At 43.5% G+C, this 24,804-nt stretch overlaps 1 protein-coding gene across 1 annotated transcript in view; it reads right to left on the bottom strand.

Annotated features, from left to right (window-relative positions):
- Window positions 1-24,804, bottom strand: part of LOC123851370 (uncharacterized) — a 423,494-nt gene that overhangs the window by 34,355 nt on the left and 364,335 nt on the right. The window contains exons 6-7 of the mRNA XM_064573700.1: window positions 2,030-2,134; window positions 55-157 (exon numbers count right to left, since the gene is read on the bottom strand). The gene's annotated coding sequence lies outside the window, so the exon portion shown is untranslated. The remainder of the gene's footprint in view (window positions 1-54; window positions 158-2,029; window positions 2,135-24,804) is intronic.

Below are 24,804 nucleotides of genomic sequence, written 5' to 3'. Positions count from 1 at the left end.
AGAGGATGTGACCTTTGCAGATGCGCTCATGTCAGTTAGAAACATAGGGCTTACCCATGTTTCAGCAAGGTGGCGGAGATAAAATTAGAGCTGGCTTCTTCTTATGATCATCGTCTTGGCTTCTGATAATCATTGCTCTTCTGTTTTATCTGTTTTGCTGGTCACCAGAAATAATATATATAGATGAGATCATATATCACCATATATATATATCTTGATTATACATACCTAATATTATATAATATAGAATATATATAAATATACCATATAATGCATATGTAAATAAAATCATATATATTTGCCTACAATCCACTTAAACATTTGGTGTCTAACGTTACTTATACAAGAATACAAATACTGCCCAAATCTTGTTTTTTGTATACTTGGCTCTTGATTGTAATATTTTATTTTATTTTTTTTAAGTTTATGCATTTTTTTAGTGATGTCTATATCCAATGTGGGGCTCACGTTCACGACCCTGAGATCAAGTCACATGCTCTTCCAACTGAGCCAGCCAGGCACCCCTTCACTGTAATATTTTACAGCAACAAACAAAACCATATTCAAATGAAATCATGGTGTCCACAGTCCCTTGGAGTTCTCTGGCACTTGCTAGCAATCCACTTGCCAGAGTCTAACACAGAAATGTTTCTGTGAGACAAAAACATGAGTGTTTAGTGTTTATTAGTAACTAAAACAATGTGGGGCATTTGCTATAAATCTACAAAATAATATATTGTTTATGATGAATATTTACTCAAGCCCATAGCTAATCTTACATGAGTCATCTTGTGAGGTGGCAAAATATGCAAGATAAGATAATGTTTGTGAGCCCGCGTTTACTTTACATGAGAGCACTACTTACATCTAAATGCTGAAAAAATAAAATTTTTAAACAGAATAATTACAATAAAAGTATCCTTAGATTTTAGTGTCATAGCAGAGTCAAATATTGGCCATATTGGATTTGCTAAGGTCACATGTTATTGTCAAATATTCTGTGAAAAGAGAAAAATTCAGCGTATTTCCTGAAATTGTGGGGTTTAGAAGGGGAGTTGTCACTCTGTGATAAGAATGAATGCTTTATATTCCAAAGCAGATAAGGTTTAGGGTTTTTCACTGTTCACGGATAAATCATGAATCTATAAACTGGGAGCACTACTGAAGATAATCTCAGGGGTGTCTGGGTGGCTCAGTCGTTTAGCGTCTGCCTTCGGCTCAGGCCATGATCCCAGGGTCCTGGGATCCAGCCCCACATCTGGCTCCTTGCTCAACTGGGGAACCTGCTTTTCCCTTTCCCTGCACCCCTCCCCCACTCATACTCTCTCTCTCTCTCTCTCTCAAATAAATAAAATCTTAAAGAAAAAAATATAATCTTATTCGATTTTTTAATTTTCAGGATCTGAGATCCCTGAAATTTAATTGAGTCTCAACATGTAAACCTAATCCCCAGCAAATGGATGTCAAAGGGAACTCAGAGAAGCTTCCAGATCACCTTAGCCATGTGCTATTATTAGCTATGCCTTTGAAATGCTCCCAAGCTGCCCATTTGCAAAGCCTTCGAGTTCACTCTATTCCAACTGTCCTTTGCTATACTTGAAGTCTGCACAGGAATCCCAGGAACTTCAAGCATGTTGCAAATATTAATGACACGTAAGCATGTGGAGCATGTAAAGGGCGTAACTTGAAGAAGATAAATATTAGCTCCACTTGACCATGATGTCAAATAAGGTAGACGCTGCCCAAACTCATACCAGGCCTGTGGAAATGGAAGACGGTCCACAGATTCCTTCAGTGACTAGAACCACTCCATTCCTGGCTTCCCTCATGAACTTGTTGAAGGCATTCCCTCCTTGTTGAAGGAGTTAACGACAAACTCTACAGGTATAACTGTATCCAGAGCTACTGTGACCATAAAACGCTACTGAGAACTGAGATGTCAAAGAACCATTCAGATGATAGATCGATTCTAAGTTATGCTGTGCCCAAGTAACATACAGTCGTTCACAAATGAGGAACAGGGACCTACCCGTCATTGGGTTGACGTGCTGGTTGAGAAATGAATAGGATGCAGAAAGTCTCACGTTGGCTTAGTTTGCTTGAGTAAGGGGCCCAATGAAGCAAACTACAAAACCTAAATAAGAAAAACAAAATAAATGTATATGAATACGTACTAGGACAAGGTCTATCTGTGTTAGGCATTATGAACCATAAAGAATAAACCCATGGGGGTGCCTGGGGAGGCTCGGTTGGTTAAGCATCTGCCTTCGGCTGAGGTCATGATCCCAGGGTCCTGGGATTGAGTCCCACATCGGGCTCCCTGCTCAACGGGGACTCTGCTTCTCACTCTCTCTCTGCCCCTCCTCCCCTGCTCGTGCTCTCTCTCTCTCAAATAAATAAAATCTTTAAGAAGAAAAAGAATAAGCCATGGCTGTTGTCCTTCAGGGGCCTGCATCTAAGTAAGAATGATGGGCCTCAGATGACCAAAGAGGTTTTAAATAACAAGCTGGAAATGACCCACAGAACAGACAGATTTTAATCAGTCTGTATGGGGCTCAGGGTCAAGGGACAAGGAATATAGAGTGACTAAGCTTCAGTTTTCTGAAGATTAGATTAGTTTGGATATATGAAGACACTGGCCCAGCTGATCTTCATTCATCAGAATAGCAACTGGAACCCAGTTCCCTGTCAAGAATAGCCTAGAAACTCGAGGAACACCCATGGAACCCAGGAACACCTCCCTCCCCAGAACTGAATTTACCATAAAGCCAAAAGGGGGAAGGAATCCCCTGCTCAACTGAGTCAAACGTTTCTTCTCTTGATTCTCATTTCTGTCCTTCAATCTGCATTTCTCTAGGTCAGTTGGGAACAGGAAACCCCTCCCTCCCTAGAGGAATGCCTCCCACTACACCATGCAGGGGGAACCTTTGCTTCTGGTCCCAAAGGATGGATTTCATCACACCACCAGAATTGGCTCTCTATTTATTCACATTTATTCATTCACTCACTGAGTATCTACCAGATATTTGAGAGAAAAGCTCATTTCCAACACAGAATTCTATAAATACAATGCTGAATAACACAGGTGGGGCTCCTACCCTTAGGGATTTTGGCACGGCCTCTGCAGGCTTTCCAAAGTGTAAGGTGTGGGTTCTACAGTCTTAAACCATTGCATATGGCGCAGCCCAGACCTTTATGCTCTTGCACATCTTTCTCAAGTCTTCACGTCTGGAAATAACTGTTTACACTGGGACACACACAGCTGGACTAAGACCATGAAACACTTGGTAACTGAACATCTTTAATCACCATGTATTTTATAATCATATTGAGGACAGTAACATCCTTCTCAAAAAAAAAAAAAATTGTACATTCCATCGCTGTGACTCAACAACTGTCTGTGTCACAATGAATCTTATCTCCCAGGCCTCCCTGCCTCCAGAGAAGGGGTTTGCTAGGAAATATTCCCACAACTGCTTTAGAGAAAGGGCAAGATTGTCCAATGAGGGCATAGCTGGGAAGTGTTTTTCTGCCCTGAGATGAGCCTGGCACCATGATGGTAAGGGGGTGACCCAGGATTCAAAGAGGAGGCTGTTATTCTGTGTGGTAAGGAATCCATGGGTTTTGGGTGTGGTATGGGAGTGGGGCTGGTCATGTGGAGTATGTGGAAGGAGATGATCATGCTCCAGAGACTTGACCAGGCTGACGGAACAGTCCCTTCACGGGGAGAAGCACTAGGAGGGGAGAGTACACAACAAGCTTGACCAAACTATATAAGTCTTGAAAGGCAGACTATCTTTATCTACTTTTCACGTCTCCCGCAGCATTTTGCAAAGTCTTGAATCTCAAATGCAAGGGTGTGAATTTCTTCTGGAGATCCTGAGGAGGCATTAAAGACCATTCAGAAGTCATCAAAGCATCACCACGGGAGGGAAGTGCCTGCGTGCTGTAAGCTGTGGGGTTTCCAGAACCACCCTGACAGGCCGTGGCCTTGCGTTCCATCCCCCAGCCTGTGTCTCCGTTTACTAACCTTTCCCCGTCATGTTTCCTTCCGACACATAGCAAATCAAGGGCATCAGTCTGCTGCAACTTCTTAAGCTTTTGAAAGAAATCCTGAGCCATGTCTTTCAGACCCAGAGCAAGGACATTCTGACTGCTGCTTTACTAGAAGGGCATTTTTTACCCTGGTGAAATGAGGTAAACAAAAAATGTCAGGTTGACATTGATTTCCAGGTATAAAGTAGGACAAAATCGTGGTGACTATAGGTGTCCACACAATAAAATATTCACTGATGATTTTTCTTTATTTGCCACTTGCGTTATGTAAGAATGTGGTAGCTCTCTTTCATAAATCCTTTTTTTCATATTTCTCTCCAAGGAGACCCCAGTTAGGAATCAAGTGAAATGTGGAAGTTCCAGAGAGAGAATCTCCCTCCAAACCTGACCGTGTTTTGTGGAGAGATTGGACTGAAGTGAATGAAGTGAAGGGCATTCTAGAGTTGCTGAGTACCAAAGTCCGGTATAAGTGATCTTCTCTAAGTGTGTGTGTAAGACTGAATATTTTCACCCGCCCACCCACAGACATGCTTATAAAGATACATAATGAGACAAGGTGTCTTATTTTATTTATTTGAATCCACATGCTTTGGGGTAAGGCTCAATTCATCAAGAGCTCCAGTGAAGACAGACAGCAAATGCATGTCTCTGCTATTCATTTTCCCCACATTTTTACAGAAACCACCACCTCCACCTCTGGTAGGGAGGGAAACTAATAATTTTGTTTTAAATATTCTAGGAAAATATATGCAGAAAGTTTTACTAGGTTCTATTAGTTATTCCAACTCCTGCGTACCGAAGAGCCTTTTCAAAAGTAGCCGAGACCTCGTGCTTGAGGTCTTGCGGGTGAGATCTTGGGGTGGGGGTGTATTGGGAAGAGAGGTTTGCGCAGTACCTCCCAGTGCTGGGGCTCAGGCTGGGCAGGCCGAGGACGGCCTTCCTAGCTGTACGTTTACGATTACTTCAAGTCTGTACAGGCTCAGGACCTGTTAATGACTGAGTACATGGGGCAGAAGCTGAAATCGGTGCTACATATCGCTTACAAAACAAAGATAGAGCTTTTGAATTGCAAATTTTGAGGTAGAATCCTGGCTCATGAGAATGTTCGGCCAAATTATTTGCAACCTGGGATGTAAAAATAGGCAGCAAAGTCTAGACCTGTTCTATTTACTTTCTTTTTTGCTGCTGCAGAAGTTTTTTTTTTTTTTCTTTCTTTCTTTCTTCTCTTCCCCTTAAAAGAAAGTGACTGGGCTGGCGTGTTCATCAAAGCAATTTAGTGAGAATGCACTCTGACAGACTGCATTAACGATGTTGACTTGTGAAAACAAAGCGTGGTTTTATAATACACATAAATTATATGCTTTTAAAAAACGGAAGGTTCAGAATTCTTTAATGATACTCAAGCAGAGCAAAATGGAGTTTTGCCTATTTTTCGTTTTAGCACTTCAAAAGATTTTTTTGGGGGGGTTCCACGGCTGACAAAACTCAAACAAAAAAGATAGCACAGCACATTATAGTTCCCTAGTTGCATTTATTAAAATTAAAGTGAACACATATTTATTAAGTAACAACTGTGAGCCCAAGACTGTGCTGCATACTATTAGGGATATAAGGATGGACTGCACTACGTCAGAAGACATTTAGGGGAAAGTATGTCCTCCCATGAGTAGTCTACGTGATGCAATGAAAAATGTGAACTATATGACTTGGAAAAGTTTTTTTTTTAAAGATTTTATTTATTTATTTGAGGGAGGGGGAGTACAAAGGGGGAGAAGCAGATGCCCCGCTAAGCAGGGAGCCGATGCAGGTCTTGATCCCAGGGCCCCAGAATCATGACCTGGGCCAAAGGCAGACAGACGTTTAACCAACTGAGGCTCCCCTGACTTGGAAAAGAACTGCGTGATCTTGGAGAAGCACTTGGTTATATTTGGTTGAGGGTTCATAAGATAGCTTATTTAAAACCACGTGATGACCTACACATTTCCTCAGGAACAGATACAAAAGAAGCAAATATGGAGAGAGATTCCGTAAGCAAAACCAGCATGAACCAAGGGCACATCCAAGCCGTGTTGTGGTGGACATTCTGATTTTGTGTCTAAAGCACATATAGAGGAAGCAGCAGAGACAAAGCTGGATAAAAAGGGCAGTGACAATTAAAAATACTAGAATGCTATGAAGATTTGGTAAGAAAATGTTACGATCACAGCTCTGCTTCAGAGTAACTAGTCCTGAAATGGTGTGTGGTTGGACTGGTGTGAGATATGAGAAGATCCACCAGGGTTCAGGTTAAAGAGTTCTTTCATGATTTACAAGAACCTGAAAATGATACAAACAACAACGAACTTGAAACTCACACGTCAGGAAACAAATAAATATATAAATAGGTACAACTTACAGCAACATCAAAGATACCAAATGCCAAGAAATAAATCTAATTATTGAAAACTTTTACATAGGAAACAACAAAAAAAGTGCTGAGAGAATTTAAAGAAGACCTAAGTAGAGAAAGGGATCATGTTTATAGATTGGAGGACTCGATTATTTTTAAGGTACCCATTCTCCCCAGCTTGATTTATAGGCTCAGTGTAATCCCGATCCGTATTTCACCAGGTTTTCTGTGGCAATTGAGAAGTGGAGTTCTAACATTTATATGGAAAGCCGAGGGCCTGGATTAGCCAAGGTTCTCCTGAAGATCCAATGTCAAGGGTTTAAGTTACCAGATATGAAGACATACAATGAAGCTACAGTAATCAAGACAGTAGCACATTTGTAAAACACATAAAACAAGAAAAAAGTAGCACAAGAGTAGACAAAAAGATCCATGAATAACAGTGTAGAATCTGTAGGATGACCCATTTACACAGTCAGCTTACTTACGAGAAGGCACCGCATCAATTTGCTGTGTGAAAGGACTCTAATTAAGTCATTTTGGTTCCACTGGATATCGATATTTTAAAAAAAGGAATCAGTACCTTTACATCAAATAAGTTGATATAAAATAGATCAAAGACCATCTGTAAAATGCAAATAGTGCAACGTATAGCAAAAACCAGGAGAGTATGTTTATGAACTTGTGGTGTATGACAATTTTTAACTAGGACACACAAAGCAGCAGGCATAAAAGAAAAAAAATGGTAAATTGGTTTTCATTAAAATTAAGAATTTTATGCTCATCAGCAGACATCAATATAAAAGTTAAAGGATAACACAGAATGTAGGACATCACAGTCTCAAAAAAACAAAACAAAACTAAAGCCAGGATCCGTAGTACGTAAGGTACTACTCCCATAAACCACAAAAAAAGACAACCGAATTAAGCGTTTTCCAAAGACCTGAACAGACACTTTCCAAATGAGGATTTCTGAATGACCAATAAGCTTCTGAAAAGTTCTGCCACATCGTGACTCAGCAGGAAAACGCAAATGAAAGCCAGAATGCATACCACTGTGCAGCCCCTAGAATGGATGACATCGCAACAAGTCGAAGACCGGTCAAGCATCCACATGGCCGTGAAGGGACGGAAACCACTCATATGGCCGGTGGGAGTGCCAACTAAAGCCAAACACCGAGTGACCCCACAGGCTGCAGTCTCCTTCTGGGGCGTGTAGCTACGACCACTGCACACATATGTCCAACAAAGGCAGGAGCGCATTCATCGCGCCTTTATTGGGACAGCCCAGATCATCACCAACAATACAATGGATAAAACCAACCGCAAGATGTTTTTACAAAAAACACTACCGAGTAATAATAAAAATACAATGAACTACCACTGCATGGAAGAACATGAACAGATTTCAGGGACATAATGACGAGCAAGTGAGAGCCAGAATCAAAAGCGCGCTGCGTGACGATTTATCTACAGGTCATGAAAGGCAATGCTAATCTGTGTCAGTGGATGTATGATAGTGACTCTGGATGAGAAGATGATACTGAGTGAAAAGGAGCAAAACAGAGTCTTCTGGGGTCCTGGGAATATTTATATTTTGTCCAGAGTGATAGTAACATAGATATATTCCTAAGTAATATACCACTGAATCTCACACAGATTTGTACAGTTTACATATATTAGGCCTCAAAGATGATAATTTTGAAAATCTCTGATTTTTCCCCTTCGCCTACTATGTGGTAAAATGTTCCATTTTAACAACAACAACAACAACAAAATGTTTGTAAAGGCATTTTTTTAAAGAAAGGGGACAAAAAAAATCGATTTCTGGTTCTTGTTTCCCAGAATCCATGCACATATACATTTTCAAATACTATGCATTTCAGCAAAATGATGGAGAAGAAATATATTTTCTTCGCTTTATTGGGAAAAAAGGGGACTCTGAGGCTATTAGAGGCTATGCATAAAATGAAACCATCTCCTTTTATAAAAATGATAGCCGTGATCATTTTATACATTGGTATTTCAAAAGAAATGTTACCCAAAGGAATTATTACTGTATCTGACCATTCACAGCCCTCACTTCATTTCAAATATATCTTAAAGTCATCCTTGGAAAGAAAATGGCCCTTTGGTAATATACATGACATCATGTGCTGAATTTGCAAAGATGGGCAATATTGACTGGAATAAATTCATAATAGCAGTAATAAGTTTCAAACAGATAGGCCAATATTCACTTTATATACCTCTCCTTCACTCTTTGGCACATAAAGACATTCATGGAAAACTTCACCGGAGGATCTAAGGGCTCACGTGTGAAAGTGATTCAAATTCAACTAATTTTAAAGCATGTAAGTAATGATGTAAAATGCAGTCGCATCACTGGAAAATTCCTGTTGGTCAGTAGTTTAGGGATCGAAATGATTTTGAGTAAGTATATTCCATAAAGCTCTTGCCACAGAGAAACATCATCTCAGAATATTTTTTTATTAAGTTTTTTGTTTGATTTCCAGTACAGTTAAAATACCGTGTTATATTAGTCTCAGGTGTACAATATAGTGATTCAACAATTCCATACGTGACTCAGTGGCTCATCATGATGAGTGTGCTCTTAATCCCCATCCCCTGTTTCTCCCATCTCCCCACCCACCTCCCCTCTGGCAACCACCACTTTATTCTCCATAGTTAAGAGTCTGTTTCTTGATTTGTCTCTCTCTCTCTCCTCCCCTTTTTCTTCCCTATGCTCATTTGTTTTGTTTTCTAAATTCCACATATGAGTGAAATCATATGGTATTTGTCTTTGTCTTACTGACTTATTTCACTTAGCATTATACTCTCTAGATCCAACCATGTTGTTGCAAATGGCCATCTCAGGATATTTTAATAAAAATAATTTGATATTAACAGAAGCAAACGGTACTGGCGTGCTTCCTGTGTGTAGGCATGTCAGACGCGGTGAGTGCAAGTCCAGATGTGCTAGGAAGCAGAGCCAGGACTCAAACACATGTCTCTCTGGGTCCAAACCCTGCGACTTTTGATTTTTGTCTTCTTTCAGGTAATATCAAGAGGCAACAGGGCACCACAGTCAAGACCGAAGTGGCAGAATTCAAGTAAAGCCGTTTCCCTTCCTAGCTCTGCCACTCATCATTTCTGGGAACTTGGTCAGATCTCAACCTGGTTCCTTGAATAAAAAGGGCCAATGATAATGCCAACCTCACCGAGTTATTATGAGAATCAGATGGCATAACGCATGGCAAGTCAGCGGTACAGTGTCCTGCATATAGTGAGTAAGCCTTATTTATTACCCCGTTATGTTTGGGTGGGGGCAAGTTTTCTTGCTGTGTCCTCAGACGGCCTTTCTCGGTGGGCACACACTTCTGGTGTCTTTCTGTGTGTCCTAATCTCTTCTTAGAAGGACGTTAGTCATATGGGAAAGGGCCCACCCTCATGGCCTCATTTTAACTACCTCTTTAGAGACCCTATCTCCCCTATCTCCAAAAGCAAGCACACTCTGAAATACTATGAATTTTAGGGGGATACAGAGAGCAGTTAAGGAGTGCATAGGGACAGGAAGCTTAGCAGAGAAGAGGGTGGGCTGTGTTGCAGAGTGTAGTCAGTCTCTTCTGATAAAATGACACTTGATCCCAGATCTTGGGACATTAAGGACCAAGTCAAGTAGGTGTCTGGAGAGAGTGCTCTGGGCAGAAGGACCTAAGAGGAAAGTCTCAGAGGCAGGAGGAAGCTCAGGTTATTCACAAAAGAGTGAGGAAGAGCACGTAGCTGAACTGAATGAACAAGGAGGTTGCAGACAGGGCATCGGCCCATCTCCTGGAGCGTTGTCGGCCATCGCGGACTTGACTTTGGTTCCGGGAGACATGGGAAGTCACTGGCAGGCTATGAATGGAGGAGCGCCAGGCTCTGACTTCGTCTTGAACCAACGAGGAGTTGAGAGAAAGTATACTTCAGTTTTCAGTGCAGTGAGTGGTGACGCCTCCCTCACGTCTTCACACCGTGGTGGACACACCAATGCAGCGGTGCTCACTGGCCTCTAAGTATCAGAGGGAGGACCGTGGCAGGTGTCTCTAACTCTCAAGAACACGTAGGGGAAACCAAGTCTTTTCCTTGAGGCCACCATCTGATTTCTTATTATCACCTCCGTAGATTTCCTTGTTTTAACCAAACCAATCATTGGATCTTCCAATAACCTCCCACCACTGTATTTCACAATATGTAGACGGTATCTTGTAAGCTAATTACTGAATTATGGGTGGCAAACGCAGAAAGCGAGGCATTTCCACAGGCCAGTGTACGTCTGAGAGTTAAGATTTATCTGTAATTTGCAAGACAATACCTATCATGCCATAAATTGTTACTGCTCGGTGACGTCAAGAAGAGATTTGAATTACAGTATTGCATTATTGAAAACCTGATAAATGTCTATTTAATTGATTTTTCTCCCCTAAAATAAGGCAGATTGTCAATACACCAGATACTTTATATAAGAGCTATATTTCACTTGAAATAGTGTGTCCCAGAAGCTTATTGGATGGTTTAACTAGTGAGATTCATTATTTCCTTTTTCTTATAGTAGGTGGTAGCCAATTCATCTGCATATCACTACAATTAATAAGGATCCCTTTATACTATCCTCCTGAAATTAGTGGGGCCTGAGCTAAGATGTTTCAAGCAATGAGAATAAGTGAGATGTTGGAGAAGAGACGATAAATCAAGGTTGGATATCGCCACCACAAAATATGTGCAGCATAACCTGATTCTCTTGTAAGATTGCTCTACAGAATTCTTCGGGGGAATAAACCACCTTTTCCATTACAGTTCCAAGATTTTCCCTGCTCTTGCTGACATAGCCTATTAGCGTCCCTGATTACGTTCAAGAGACTTAGGGGACTCTCGGTTTCATCGTGTTTGCAAAACGTTACTCATAGATCAAAGTGCCCCCTAACGTGGCAGCCTGCTTAAAGCATAAGGTTACTCTGACGGAGCCGATTCAGAGCTGCATGTTTCGACACACACTGGAGAAGACTAACCTACTGGAATGGTAGACAATAAAGAAACAGAGCTCACGCTTGTTCCTTGTCACAGGATATCATGCTCCCTCCTCACGAAGATTGGAATGACATTTTAAGATTCTTTTCTCATCTAAATCTGATTTTGTAAGACAATGTGCATACGCATTTCGAAAAGCATCACTCAGGGTGAAATGGTCCAGAGGATGGTTCGCATATCCAACTTTTAATCAAATATGTTCTGTGACATTAACTCACATAATTTAGAATTGCAAAGGCCACCTTTCAAGAAACTGGTTATCGGCCTAGAACCGTTTTCCAGCTTCTTCAAAAGCCGCCACTGGGTGAATGGCCGTACTGGCCAGGGGGCTGTTTGCATTCGTAGTGTTGTTCCTGGACATCAGCACCGGATTCGATAATACTGTACTTCTTTTTTTTTTTTTAATTATTTTTTATTACGATGATAGGATAAGATTTACCAAAATATACTACCTGCTGGGTTTAAGCACAGTAAGAAATAAGAGCATTTAAGTACCCAAGTACTGATAAATAGTTAACCCAATAAGCCTAAGTTTCTACCAATTATTTCGGAACTTCAGTCTGGTTTTCTCTTCTCCTTCTGATGAGCCATTACCTCCTGCCTTGGGTGGCACCTGCCCAGAGGTGTCCTGGATCTCTCTGTAAGGAAAAGCCATTTCTCTGTGCCAAGTAGCTATTTCTCCTTTCTTTTTCTCCCCTTTACAGAAGACTGGGGCAAGAACAATACCAGTGCTTCTGCAAATTCTATGATGCTGCCTCATGTCCTCAAACAGATTCTCTCCAAAGCGGGCAAGCATTTTCCAGCACGGAAACCATCTGGAAAAGCCACAGACACTCAGAAAGCATCTCAGGGTTCTTGACAACAGAGAGTTGTCTTCCTTTATCCCAGAAACGACCCCTTAGGGAAGGGAGAGCAGGTATCATGATCGCCATATTCCAAAACAAAATACGTCCGGAGACTATACAGTTGGGCAACGTCCAGGCAGCCATTGATGGGGTGAAAGTTCTGGTAGATGTGGCCTTTGGACACCTCACTTGGAGATTTGTTCTAATTCTATGTATTCAAGTCATAGCTTTGCAGTTTCAAAATCTATTGTTTTCAAGCTTTCCGGTTAAGTTATTTCTGTACCCACCAATCTAAGTGGATATAGATACCGCTACATCCCCAAATTCTTATGTGGAAGCCTGAATCCCCAGTGAGACTGTATTTGGAAATAGGGCCCGTGAGGAGAGAATAAAGGTTCAGTGGGGTCCTATGGGTAGGCTCGTAATCTGATAAGACTGGAGCCATTGTAAGAAGAAGAACAAGAGACCATAGTCTCTCTGTGTCCGTGTCAGGACATTTTGAGAAGTGGCCACCAGCAAGCCAGGAAGAGAGTGCTCATACACCAAACCATGCCAGACCTCCATCTTGGGTCTTCCAGCACCCAGAACTTCGAGGAAATAAATTTGTTGTTCAAGCCATGAAATCTGTGGGATTTTGTTATGGCAGGCTGAGCAGACTAATATAGACACATTAGTATGATTTCCAAACTGTCCACCATCTATTTTCTCCCATACGAAAGTCATGCATTGTTATTTTATCTATTGTATATAAAATATACATATATGTACATATGTATACACACACACGTATGTCGTTGGGGTAGGTAGAATAACAGCCTCCAAATATGTCCATGTCCTAATCTCCAGAACCTGTCACTATGTCACCCTACATGGCAAAAGGGACTCTGCAGGAGGGATTAAGTGAAGGACCCTGAGATGAGGAGAGTATTCTGCTGACCCAGCAGGCCGATGCCATCACAAGGGTCCTCGTGAGAGGGAGGCAGGAGGGTAGGAATCAGGGAAGGATGCGTGACAGCAGAACTAGAGGCTGAGTGTGGGGAGGGGACCCATAAGCCATGGAATGCTGGAATGAAGGGAGCCTCTAGAAGCTGAAGAAACAAGAAAGCAAACTTGCTCCTAGGCCCCGGGAGGGAACGCATCCTTGCCACATCTCAGTGTTAGCCCAGCTGAACTGCAAGAACTTCAAGATCCTACCTTTGTGCTGTTTACAACAACTACAGTTTGTGCTGAGCTATTTAAGCAGTAGTAGGAAAATGGTCCATTATTCTAAAAAGGAAATCTGGGGGCACCTGGGTGGCTCAGTCGGTTAAGCATCTGACTTAGGCTCAGGTCACGATCCCAGGGTCCTGGGATCGAGCCCCATGTCGAGCAGGAGCCTGCCTCTCCCTCTCCCTCTGCCATCCCCCCAATCCATTTGTGCTTTCTCTCTCAAATAAATAAAATCATTTTAAAAAATAAATAAAAGGAAACTCTGGGAGCAGAGTTAATGAAATAAAATACTAAAAATTAAACTGAATTCAGAACCCCACCATTAAGGTTTGAGGATGAGCTGTTGCAAAGCCTCACCTACAAAGAATCAGGCATCTACATGTTTTCAACGATAATTAAAAAAAGATTTAAACCCTAGATGCGTGCTCATATGTCTCTTCAGGAAGCAACAACTTAAACCTGCAACGGTGCATCCTGTATTTCGCTAGCGTCGGAAGAAAATGTTGCCACACGTACGGACACATCTTGAAGCAGAATGCACGGCAGGAGGAGAATCAGGGGGACCTGCACTATTCAGGGGTATGACCACAGGACCTAACTGATGCCTCCTCAGTCATACAAGGAGCCTTCTGTTGCTGCTTCACGCAACTGAAGAGAGATGCCCCTTCCTGTTTGTTTGGATAGTCAGCACATTGGGAGCTCCTAATCAGTATGAGTCTTTTCCTTTGTGGGTAGTTCAAAGTCAGCAGGAAGTTGTCTGAAAGGAAACACTGCACGTTTAACATTTCAGGTAATTTTTCCGACCTTGAAACACTCACGCTGGTAAAATAAATGCCTTTGGAAGAAGAAGAGAGAGCTAGTTATGTTGTCCTTTACAGGAGACTGAAAGAAAAGAGTCCTTGGAAAACAAGGGTCAGAGGTCACAGTCTTTCAACCCGAAACCTGAAATCTGCACTTCTCCCTGTTTGGGGTTATGCCCGGATCCACCGTTACTCCATGTGCCTGTGGCTGTCAATCACGACCTCCTCCCTAATGGTTCAGCCCTTTAAGAGCACAGCTCATTGCCTTGCCGGGACAGTTCCGAGTCCTTCCCCCTTGTTGGTTGGTTGGTGAACCAATGGCCATTGGGGAACAGGGTCTGGGTCTGAATTCCACATGTTTTTTTCCATTTCTCTCCATGGCACGTGTGTGTATAGTATTTGTTATACGGTAGGCACTTGAGAGGGTCAGTCATTATCTCCTGTTCCTGCTCCCTGCAGGCTCGTGTGGGCCCCTGGCACTGTTCATTGCTTGGGGAAACTCTCTCCCTAACCTTCCTCCCGGGACCTTTGTGCCCAGACAAGCACCAACCTTCTCCTGCATCAGAGCCAGGGGTCCTGGGAGGGACCCCATCCTGGCCCCACCGCTGTGCTCTTCTCTAACTCAGAACAAACAACTCCATGGTATCCGCCTTTAGTCTGTGGCTTCGGATTTCCAGCTTTTCCCCTCACTCTGGTGCCTTCCAAGGAGATCATTCCATTAGATCCCCAAAACAAGACCCCCGCCCCTCAAAAAGATGGCAGCTGGGATAACACACTATTCAGACATTCAAAGAACACTGAAGATGGTCTCAACCTCCCTTCCTTTCTAAGACACGTATTTGTGAATTTATGACTGGGTCGTAAATCTCCATCGCAGGGAGAGTAAAAGGTAGGATTTGGGGAGACAGCGGGGGTGACAAGGTCCTGAACCTGTCAGAGTGGGGCACAGAGAGCAAGCAGCAGAACACCAGAGTACAGCCGGTGGGGGGAGCGGGACGTTAGGGAGGGAGCCCGAAGGAAGCAAGAGCATGCTTGGGGCATGCCATTCCGCAGAGCAGGGATCTCCTAGACTGAGAAGAAATATGCCAGTGATCTTATGAGTTGAAATTCAGGAATTCAAAAGCAAGCCTTACGAACAGAAGCTCCTCAGAAGAGCCCTCCTTGATTCTTGACTGGACCCTGCTAGGTGTAGACAGAAGCCACCACTGGTATGCTCATTTATTTCATGAGGACCCAATGCTTTCCTGATTGATGTCCATGTTGGTGCCCAAACTACACGTGCACTTTCCCACCCCAGCAACTGTCCTTGTGTGAAAATACACCTCCACGTCACCTATCACTGTGCAAGTAACAGCACGCTTCAAGCTCTGAACTTCCGAGAGAAGGGACCATTTCTAATGTTTAACACACATTTCCTTTTTCTAGAACAGTCTAACATCATGATGCTTATCAACTGACGATTTAATACCTCATTAGATCTTCACAAGGTAAAGTTTCATTTACTGAACTTTATAAATGCATTTAAAAATACGGAGAAATTACTAGTTTGGAAATGCATCTGACCATTCCTTTTTTTTTTTTCTTCAAAATTTTAATGCAAGTTTTTTGTTGTCATTTTGTTTTTTTAACGTAAGCTCTACACCCAACATGGGGCTTGAACTCATGACCCTGAGGTCAAGAGTCGCATGCTCTATGAACTGAGCCAGCCAGGCGCCACCCAATCATTCATTTTAAAACTTGAGAGAAGTTCGACAAAGCAGGAAAGAAGATCTAATGGAAAAAAGGCAGTCTCTTCAACAAATGGTGTTGGGAAAACTGTTCGGCAACATGCAGAAGAAGGAAATTGGAACACTTTCTTAATACCATGCACAAAAATAAGCTCAAAATGGATGAAAGACCTAAATATGAGACAGGAATCGTGTCTAGAATCCTAGAGAACACAGGCAGCAACCTCTCTGACATTCGCTGTAGCAACTTTTTACTAGATATGTCTCCTGAGGCAAGGGAAACAAAAGCAAAAATAAACCATTGGGACCTCATCAAGATGAAAAGCTTCTGCACAGTAAAGGAAACAATCAAACCTAAAGGCAGCCTATGGAATGGGGGAAGATATGTGTAAATGACATATCTGATAAAGGGTTAGTATCCAAAATATATAAAGAACTTATACAACTCCACACCCCCCCAAAAAATAATTCGGTTAAAAAATGGGCAGAAGATGTGAACAGACATTTTTCCAAAGAAGACATCCAGATGGCCAACAGACACATGAAAAGATGCTTACCATCACTCATCATCAGGGAAATACAAATCAAAACCACAATAAGGTAACACCTCACACCTGTCAGAATGTCTAAAATTAATAACAGAAGAAAAAACAGGTGTTGGCAAGGGTGTGGAGAAAGGGAAACCCTCGTGCACTGTTGGTGGGAATGCAAGCTGATAGCTCAGTCGTTAAGTGTCTGCCTTCGGCTCAGGTCATGATCCCAGGGTCCTGGATCGATTCCCGCACTGGGCGCGGGAAGCCTGCTTCTCCCTCTCCCGTTCCCCCTGCTTGTGTTCCCTCTCTCGCTATGTCTCTCTCTCTCTCTGTCAAAAAATAGATAAAATCTTTAAAAAAAAAAAAAGTTGAAAATAGAGCTACCCTATGACCCAGCAATTGTACTACTGGGTATTTACCCGAAGGATTCAAAAATACTAATTTGGGGGGGTACATGCACCCTGATATTTTTAGCAGCATTATCTACAATAGCCAAATTATGGAAACAGCCCAAATGTCCATCGACTGATGAATAAAGAAGATGTGGTATATACATATACGCAAGAGAATCAGACTCAGCCATCAAAAACATTGAAGTCTTGCCATTTGCAATGGCATGGATGGAGCTAGAGAGTATAATGCTAGGCAAAATAAGTCAGAGAAAGATAAATATCATATGATTTCACTCATACGTGGAATTTAAGACACAAAACAGATGAACATAGGGGAAAAACAAAAGAGAGGCAAGCCGTAAAATGGATTCTTCACTCTAGAGAACACACGGAGGGTTACTGGAGGGGCGGTGGGTGGAGGGGCAGATTAAATAGGTGGTGGGTGTTAGGGAGTACACTTGTTGTGATGGGGGATGGGCATTAGGGAGGGCACTCGTGATGAGCACTGGGTATGTCCGGAAGTGGTGAATCACTCAATTCTACTCCTGAAAAAAACCCCAAAAAACCCAAAGTTGACAGAAGTCCATATCTTTAAAGGGAAATTTTCATTGCAATCCTAATTATTTACCATATTCGTAGTTATTTATTTCCTTGTAAGTATTTTCTTTTTTTTTTAAAGATTTTTTATTTATTTATTTGAGAGAGAGAGAATGAGAGACAGAGAGCACGAGAGGGAAGAGGGCAGAGGGAGAAGCAGACCCCCTGCTGAGCAGGGAGCCCGATGCGGGACTGTAAGTATTTTCAATTAGCATAAAGTCTTTTATTAATTATAGTTATCGTTAGTCTTTAATTAATTATAGTTTCTTGGCAGGTTGGCTCTTGTGTTTCTCTGAAGTACTGTGAGGATAAATAAAAATTGTGTATAAAATGAATTTAAAGCCCCTTAAACTTATAATAATGTAATAGTAATTAAAATATTGTAGTAATTGGGTGCCTGGGTGGCTCAGTTGGTTAAGCAACTGCCTTCGGCTCAGGTCATGGTCCTGGAGTCCCGGGATCGAGTCCCATATCGGGATCCTTGCTCAGCAGGGGGTCTGCTTCTCCCTCTGACCCTCCCCCCTCTCATGTGCTCTCTCTTTCTCATTCTCTCTCTCAAATAAATAAAATCTTTAAAAAAAAATATTGTAGTAACTATCCTCGGAGTTCTGCTTCGCTGCTTCAGTCCTCATTCACACGCATCTCATCTTGGATAAGTGAGCTGAGCAGTACTGAAGCTATGAATGTGCATAATACGCCCGCAGGGGAATAATGATAGTACACTAGTGAATCACTGAACATTCACCCTACACGCTCAGGTGACACACTGAACTTTGTGCATCGCTGTGCCTGACAGCCATTGCAGCGGGTCAGGTGTCACAGAAAGAGACTCGGACTCACGGAAAGAGAATGTGACCGCCTGCCTGGAATGTTTTCTTACAGATACACACAGAGAAAGGCCGGCCTGTGTGTGGTCAAACCAGCCGCTCAGTTCAGTGTGAAACACGCAATCCTGGTAAGGAAATAAATTCACCTTGGTTGTGTTCTTCTAGAGACATCAGGAGAAAGTGAACCAAAGAGATGTACAGCCACTGATTTATGCAATGAGAACTCCACATTCTTTGCAGGTTTTTGCAGCCCAAAGAATTCTAGAGCCGTATTATGAGAGGTCATGATTTTTGAGTCCAAGTGCTGCAATGAAGCAAAGGTATTTTTTCAAGTTCATGCAGCTGTCTAGTAGCAGGGACCGTAAAAATCCAGGGATGATGACACCCATCCCAACACCATCTCCACACACACTGCATCGCTTCCAGCAATCTGTCTACTATTTGATATGGATCCTATCAGTTCTTTGGAAGTGGAGGGGAGGAATGTATTCTCTTTCACCAAAATATTTTTATAGTGGGCTGTCATTTAACTGTAGAAATTAGAGTCAGCCCATTTTAACTGCCCAGCCACTTGCCTGACAAACTAAGTGTTGTTTCATATATAATCTTAGCCTCCCAAACTAAGGGAGGGGGAGCGGAGATGATAAAGCATCTAAATGGAGACTGCAGTGCACGCAGGCTTCCTAAGCCTGACGTCACCTCCTGGACCCCCTGCTTCAAATTTTCTGCCAGCCCTCTTGCCCAAGGACGCTTGCTTTATTAACCTTCACGCATCCTCTTCCTGACTTCATCACATGCCTCTGGCTAAAGCTTCGGTGAACATTCCTGTGCAAGTCTTTTGTGCACACACGTTGTTACTCTTCTTGCCTGAATACACCGAGGAGCTGAATTGCAACATAAACATCCATGCATAGGAGAATGGCCACCCAAACCGTGGCGTGATCCCACGACAGAGTATGAATGTTGGCAAGAGCAGACAGGAGGGGCGAAGGGCGGTTACAAGCAACGCTGGAGGGAATCAAGAGAACGTCCTGTTAGCAAGAGAGCCTGCTCTTGGACCCACGTGCGGGAAGAGAAGAGGCAGAGCCAAGGCCGAGGACACGCGTCAGATTCCAGCTTTCACAGTTGTGCAAGAAAGCAACATGGGAGGCTCAGGATTCCATCTGTGTACCAGTGCTAAAAGGAAGGACAAGTGCTGGTGGTTTCTATTCAGTCCAGACGCCAACACTGTGGTCCTGTATGTTTGTGTCAAGGCGGGGGGACACCCTGGAGACATTCCTTTTAGTTGTGATAAGTGCATCCTGGTTATTTGACCACTCTTCAGTGACACACAGCATTGCTCAGCCTTCCTTCAGCCCTCTACTGTTTATTCTGGGGACCCTAACGATCACACCCACCTGCTCCACCTGCCTGCCCTCTGTGGAAAATTTTCAGGCCAGGCATCTTCCAGCTCTCTTTCTGCGGTCCTCCACGCCGTTTCTCTCATTGTTTTTTTTATTTCATATGCAAATGTAGGAGCGAACGCAGAGAAAGCTCAAGTCCCCTTCACCACTGCCCCCAAGGTAATGTATTGCAAGACTGCAGTCCAAGGGCACCACCAGGGAACTGACGTCCACCCACCTCATGCATGTTTCCCCGGCTCTCCATGCACCCAGCTTTGTGCCGTGTGCAGTGCAATCCCAGTTTCTCCTTCCTCCCTAAAAGTGTGGCGTTAGTTTACTCATCACTTCAAGTCTCTAAACATTCCACGTGTCAGAATTTCCCCAAACTCTCAGGGATCCAGTTCCTCTTTGTCCTCAGCATGTATCCCTCCTGAGGTGGACATGAATATTTTTGGATTCTGAAATTCTTTTCATGTAACCAGTAGTCCGTGCTTTGCTGAGCAGGATTCTCTGAGAAGGTGCAGAGAATCACTGTAATTTGGAGTCCTATGTCTTAATAGTAAATCCCCATGCCTCAATTTCTCCAATGTCATTGACCTTGACCCACATTATCCCTTTTTAAAAATTTTGCCATGGTCTGATTTTGGACCTTGAAATGCAAATATGAATGTACATAAATGTGCTGATAACTGAGGACAAACATTTAGAAGGTGGGGAAGGAGATTCCTCACTATTGATTTCCCTTTATTTTTTTGCATTTTTAAAATTTATTATGTTATGTTAATCACCATACATTACATTGTTGGTTTTTGGATTTCCCTTTATTTTGAAGTCCCAAATTATAACGGGGACAAGCTCTATCATGACAAAAGTTTTCAAGAGACCATTTCAGATTTCATCCAGAGCGTGAGATGCATCCCGAGGACCCAAAGAAACATACACGTAGGATTTCATTTGCCTTCCCAGCAGGAAATTGCCTGGATGTGCCAGAGGGATTACAAAGTCATACAGAAGAAACACCTCCTACGTTGGGTAGTTTTAAGTCGTGATAAGTAGCACGTACAAGGTGGGGGGACATTTGTGGGAAGTAAGCGATGACTTCCTGTAACGCTGACAGACTGCAGGTCTCCCAGTGCCAGAGGGGGGCTGTGGAAAGCTTTGTCCCCTGCGGAGAGGCGAGAGCCACAGGCCGGCCACAGCCCCGGGAGACCGGCAGGAGCACCCCATGCCACCCGGGGTGTAACGGTGATGGCGGCTGCCTTTAATGATCCACACTAATAACACTTCTCGGCTTGTTGTGTGTTCGAGACAGTCATGATAACCGCTTCCCGGCGAATCTGAGCCCACGCGGCATTCGGACGGAGCCTGTTCCTTCCCGCCCGGCAGCCCAGCCCGGGGTCAGTTGGCTGCGCTAAGGGCAGGTGACGCGAGCGGCGGGGTCCGCCCTGCTGTGTGTGGTTAGCATCAGGCGTGAGGGTCATTAGGACGGGGGGCAGGGACGGTTCGCTTGCTGCCCTGCAAATCTGAAAGGCTAACACAGAATACTGTGTGTACGGGAAAGGTTATGCCAGCCATAAAGTAATTATTAAAGCAAGAATAGCAATGACAGAAGCCAGCGTCATGTTTTCATGATTTAAACGGAACTATGTGGATCAAGGAGTCCAAATTTCTAGGAACAACTCCTCTGATGGAGGAAAAAAAACGTGGACAGACAGAGTCAATAATAATCTTTAGGCACCCCACATGTACCGTATCCAGACGATCTTAAATTCTGCGTGTCCTCGACTCCTGAACCCGCCACGTGAATACATCTCCCTGTAACATCAGGATCCCAGCCTCCCCAGCGAGGCTCTCTAGAGAAGTGACAGTTCACACATTCCGCATCGCGGTTTTATAGGGGCGGGGCAGGGGGACCATTCTGGGTTTCCCTTCCCTCCAGCCGCAACACGAGCGCTTCACAAACTTCTCTGCACACTCAAGGAGCGGAAAACCTCCCGCCAAAGAAAGGGCCTGGACTGGCCGAGCCAGTTGTGGTCTCAGCCGAGGGGTAGGTGGTCCTTACGCTGAGGTTCCGGACACAGGGCAGAACGGTCCTTTCTTCCGTGTCTGGGGTTTCCCCTCCGGACGGATACATTTCCTCCCTGCCTCCAAGGTACACTGTGGTGTTTGTGTCAGACAATGGGAGCTGAAATGCCACAATACCTACCTAAGGAGCCCCATCCAAACAGAAAAAGGCGATGCTTACTTTCACCGGCAGGACCCTTGGAACTTGTAGAAAGCGGGCAATGAGAACTCATAAAGCTGTGACCCATAATTTGAGAATGTCCAAAACTGCCAGCTTTTTTGTTATTATGACCCCAGTGCCGGCCAGTAACAATGAACACATTTTTCTTCTGTGTGGGTGCTCACATTCTCAGCTTACAGGCAGGGTGGTGCCGGCCCCCACCCCATGTTATCAGGAGGCTCGAGACACTTGGACACATTCTTTGGTGTCTTCTTGGCACAGAGGCCTGGAATAGTTTGGCCTCCTAATCTCGATCCCCTTTCAGCTCAGCAAACACAGCCAGCGGCTTCGAGAGAGAGGTTCTGCCTGGTCGCAAGGCTTTGCAGATCACACTGCTAGGCAGACGAGAATCACCGGGTGCAGATAAAGTTAAATCAAGACCTTTTTGTACACTGTAGGCCTGGCAGGCTGAGAATGAGACAGTTGGGAAACAAGAACCTGGAAACTTTTTTTTTTTTTTGCCAAAATAATATTTGTTTCAGAGGCTACCTCTTTGAGTTATGTTTAAGGAAAGGATTTCTGAATGGAAGGATGCTCCTTTTAGATATTTCCCAGGAGACACAGGACCATGGGTTTGTGATTTTGAGAAGAATACCTTAGGGGGGGGGCGCCTGGGTGGCTCAGTTGGTTGGGCGATTGCCTTCGGCTCAGGTCATGATCCTGGAGTCCCGGGATCGAGTCCCGCATCGGGCTCCCTGCTCGGCGGGGAGTCTGCTTCTCCCTCTGACCCTCCCCCTCTCATGCTCTCTCTCTCTCTCTCTCTCTCATTCTCGCTCTCAAATAAATAAATAAAATCTTTAAGAAAAAAAAAAGAATACCTTAGGGGATGTTGCTCCTTTTGGGAACTTTTCTGGCCAAATGCCACCTGCTTAGTTTCTCAGACAATGGGGCCTCTCTTGGAGCAAGAGAAAGAGATCACGTAGAAGGTGGTTTTGTTATTGAGCCAGAAAGAGGGGTATTTTAAGGATAACTTTGGCTAAGAGCTTCTTTAAAAGGTCTGAGGAAATAAAAGAGGTCTGTTTGCTGAGTTGAAAGTAAATCCCTCCTACACCTTAACAAATGTGGATCCTTGCCCATTACAGGAAGATGGCCCCGGAACACGGAAACATTCACTGATACGAATGAAAGATTGTGTCAAATTAGGGTAAAGAAAAAAATGAAAGGAAAAACAGGGTCTGGATGGATTACTTTTCTGCAAATGAACTTAACTGTTGGAAGAGGCTCCCCTCATGATCAGAGGATGCATCTTTGTACCAGAACCCTGAGACACAATCTCTTCTTGGATACCAATCTCACAATGGAGGAGGGTCCACGTGGGGTCTCCTAACCTCATGCACACTTTGGGCAACCCCCAGCTGCCGAGCAAAGCCATTACCAGCTTCGGCTGATGTCAAGACTGCTGCCCGGCCTATAAATGGTGTGAATGTCACAAAGCAACAGACATCTGGGCCATACAGACTAAAACATTCTAATTATTTTAAGTGCAATAGAATGTGCTTCCGGGTAGCCCACTAGACTCAGTCTGGGATAATTTCAATAGCTTCAGTTTGGGATAATGTGAGTAATTTATTGTTCCTTTGCTTTTCCTAGCTAACATCCTGAAGGGTGTCTTTGCTTACATTTGTTCATCTCTGATTTTAGGTGAAAATCTTTATTCATACCCTGGTCCAGGGGTTTTTCCTGCAGAATTTTCCTGCAAAGCGCTAGACAGTAGATCGTTTAGGCCTGGAAGGGCATGTGGTCTCTACTGTCAGCTACTCGACTCTGCCATTCCAGCATGAAAACAGCCAAAACAATGCACAGAGCAATGACCGTGACTTTGTCTCCATAAAACTTTATTTACTAAAACAAGGGGTGGGCCAGATTTGGCTCACAGAGTATACTTTGTTGTCCCTTGCTATAGAAGCAGACATGATCCAGGTATCTGGAGCCTGCGGTCCTGAGTGCTGAGATCCTAGCTTCCAGCCGGAGTTTGGTCAACTACGACCCGTGGGCCAAATGTTACCAGTTTACCCAGTGAAATGTTACACAGCGAGCAGAATAAATGAGCTATGGTCTACTCTAGCAACATACAGCACCTCAGGAACTTGGTACTAAAGGAAAAATCAAGTCACCACACACTGCATACTGAGTACCGTTTTTTTAAAAAGCAGAGACAAACCTGATCTGTTTTGGTGTTACTACGTGTTAGTTTCCCCTGTCACTTCTGGTTTGGGTCTAGTATGAATACAGCTGTTATGGCATCTGGGCATGCGTCTTTGTGCGGACATACATGTTATCATGTCTCAGGGAAATCACGAGAGGACTCTGAGTGGCATCGCTGGGTAGCATGACAGGTGGCCACGTGTTAACTTTTTAAGAAAATGCCAAGTTGTTTTGCAAAGTGGTTGTTCCACTTCACATCCCCACCTGCCACGTGAGGGGCGTAGCTGTTCTACATCCTCACCAACACTTGCTATGGTCACTCTTCTCAATTCTAATCCTTTTGGTAGGCGTGTACTGATAGCTCACTGGGATGTAAATTTGCTTTTTCCAACGAGTAATGATGATGAGAATTTTCAGTCGACAGTCTCTGGGAGGTAAGAGGGGGATGTGGGCGGTTATTTCCAAAGGACGAAGAAATAACATTTTTCGATGATAGAAATATGCTCCATCTCTTTACGGTGGTTGTTACGAGAACATACTCATGAACTAAA

Source organism: Mirounga angustirostris, unplaced genomic scaffold (genome assembly GCF_029215605.1).
Source record: "Mirounga angustirostris isolate CCGP_5_RB_7025 unplaced genomic scaffold, mMirAng1.0.hap1 SCAF_11, whole genome shotgun sequence".
Taxonomy (NCBI): Eukaryota; Metazoa; Chordata; class Mammalia; order Carnivora; family Phocidae; genus Mirounga; species Mirounga angustirostris.
This window is presented reverse-complemented; position numbering and strand designations above follow the sequence as displayed.